The following is a 3,143-nucleotide window of genomic DNA, read 5'->3' as shown; positions in this document are numbered from 1 at the left end:
ATATAGATATGTGTAAACACCAAGGGGGCCGCATGCACTCCTGGGAACGGTTGACCGTGTAGGCAGAGATAAACGAATAAACACCCCTTATCTTATACGTGGCCACTTTAAACACCTCGGGGAAAATATAGTCAAAGAAGAAAGCCGCCTTAATTTAAACATGAAAGGTAGGAAAAAGACTGCCTTCGCCGAAGGTCATTGGACTCTGAATAGAAAAACAACTCAGAAGAACAGAAATCAAAAGGACTCCTCCTTCCCTCCAGAAGGAGAGGGTAGAAAATAAGCAAAAAGGTTAGGAGGAACAGAGTTGGACACTTGAGATACATAATATAAATATATAAATACAAATGCATAATATAAATGAATATTTATCAACACCACCAGCCGGAATGGTCCCTCCCCATTCTCTGTTAGCCCCCCGGCTATCATGCCACTCATGTACAAACCGCCTTCAGCAGACATTGTTTTTCTTCATCTTATAATGCCATCAGACAAAACAAGATAAAATGTAAATATGTGTATATATAATTTTTCCTAGTAAAATGTATATAATTCTAATTGATTGAAAATATATAAATAGGTTAGAAAAAAAAAATATATATAAAAAATCAAATTCAATTAAACTAAAAATAATAAATGGAAAGGTACAATTTCTGTTAATTTACATATTTACAAGTATAAATGAGTCTCTATATATACATGTTTATAGATTTTTCATAAATTTTAAAAACATCCAATAATATTTATGTCAAATATTATCTCTCTTTCCTTCTATTTACATCTTATTTTAAAACTTTTTTTAATTGTTATTAGATATTTTTAGGCAATGGTGATATGAATCATAGAGCTCATTGACACCATATTTAAATATTTGTTTGGGTTGGGATGTAGATCTTTGGCCGCCCGAACCAGCCTTCTCCACGCCTGCTTGTCTTGGGCTATTGCTTTTCAGTTTTCTGCATTGAGCACTTTCGCAACTTTGTAGATTTGTCTATCCATGTGGTTTTTGGCCTCCCACGTGCTCTCTTGCCTATTATACTAGCATTCATTGTTGTGCAGAGGCGTGCTGATGAATTGCTTCGAGCCACATGTCCCCCAAGTTAAGGAACCGGTATTATAAATTTAAACAATTGGCGCTCAGTTGGGGCCTATATCACTTTTAACATATGGTTGCATACGTCCACATTCTCTTAAAATTTTATAGAAAAAGGAACCCAATAAAAGCGACTAGGTTCAAACCCTTAGTATCCTGTATCAATAGCAAGGGCTGACACTTAGGCAGGTACATGCTGTCATCTCACAATGGACTTGCATCAGTCTAACTATTTTATGTTTAACACATGAAAGTTAGTTCTCACAAGTTCATGATACTGACACCCTGCTTCTAGTCACGCCTTTTTTCCTCTTCCAGATATTTACTTCTAATGTCATAGGCTTTATAGGCCCCGCCTAGTCTCCTAAAATTATCTGATTGGTCCAGACCCCTTCTCCTATTTCATTATTCTTCCTACTCCCTCTTTTCAAGTGTACATATATATTTCCTAGCCCTAGACAGATAAGAGAGACTTTGTAGCAGTAAGAGTAACATGTAGTTCTTGTAAATATGTAAGAATAAAGTCTTTTTAGTCATCACTGATGTTTATGTTGTTAAGTCGCATTTCATAACCTCCATGCCTTCGTAAGATATTGATTGACCAGTCACCGCAACCAGTTCACTGTTAGTTCTTCTCCATGTAATAAGGCTCTGATCCCAGATAGCTCCAGCAATTGTAGAAAGGATTTTCCGTTCAAAGCTTTGATTCTGCTATCTATGGAACCTGTTAGGGGCTAGGCACTAGGGACTAGCTCGCAGCCGTATATTACATACATTCATAGTTTCAAATTTTTAGATATATTTCGTCATTTCAGTATTCTTGATAAAGAGAAGAAGACTCTGTTCGCGCTTCTTATACATATCTTGAATTTACAAATATATAAATTAAATTATGACAAAATAAGTAATAGAAGAGAAATAACAAAACAAACCTACCTCTTAATGGTAGGTTTTGTTCTTAATGAGGTTAAAGATAGACAATTTTTTAAACACAGTTTTGAATTGAGACTTTAATGTTAGTATGACATAGGTTATTAGCCTGCAAAAGAGACATTTAAAGGAAATATGACATTAATGATTAAGGTTGTCTGTCTTCTTCAGAATGGCCTGAGGGCCGAAACGTTGGAGATGTTTTAAAATAAATAGTTGAGAGTAAAAGTGAAACGATCATTTGAAATTTGTGTTAATAATTAAATAAACCACTCTCAAACAATCAGTATAATAAATCATTAATCTAAACAAAACAAATTTATCTTAAACACAATCCCTATTTACAATACTTAGGTTCTGCCTAAGTAACTCTTTGTTTTTCACAAAAAATATTCCCCATTTGTGGAGGAAAGAGCAGGACTTTAGAAGATCTAGTACTTAAAAGCTAGTGAAGGATGAGTGAGGGCGCCAACCACAGACGCTCAGGACTTGGGTGGGGAATCTGGCCTTTACCAGAACTCCAATATAATTATTTATAATAGGTTTCTAGGGTAATAAAGCATTAATGTGATCGGGAAAGATTGGATGTTCTCGGTTTTTTTCCGGTTAGAACAGATTTAGAGGATATTCTGTCTCTATTATTCCTTTTTTTTCTCCTTTCATTACGTATTAAATTCTTTAATATTTTGTATTTGTCTATTGTTTAAGATATGAAATAATGATAACTTATTTCTCTTTATTTACAAAAGAAACACAAACAACATCCGATAAAAAAAAAAGAAAGGATAAAAAAATAAAAAAAGGAAAAAAATAAAAAATAAAAAAATAAAAAAAGGAAGAGTGGTTCCTTAGAGCAGAAATGGACAAAAATTAGCTATAGCTAAAATTGCCATGGATACGACCGTTATTCATGAATGAACCATTGATAAATAAATATCGTATCCATGGCAATTTGAGCTATTAGTTTCATAGTTGCCCAACTCTACCTAAGAGGAAGTTATTTTATTTTAAAAAATCGGCATTTAAGCCCTGTTAGACTATGTCAATGAGAATAAGACCTAGCTGATATTGAAGGTTATTTAATTGTCTTAATATTTACCGATTTTAATCGAAATAATTG

The sequence above is a fragment of the Halyomorpha halys genome, unplaced genomic scaffold, assembly GCF_000696795.3.
Source record: "Halyomorpha halys isolate HHAL.00 unplaced genomic scaffold, Hhal_1.1 Scaffold822.1, whole genome shotgun sequence".
In the NCBI taxonomy this organism is placed as follows: Eukaryota; Metazoa; Arthropoda; class Insecta; order Hemiptera; family Pentatomidae; genus Halyomorpha; species Halyomorpha halys.
The sequence above is the reverse complement of the archived record's forward strand: the minus strand, read 5'-3'. Positions refer to the sequence as shown.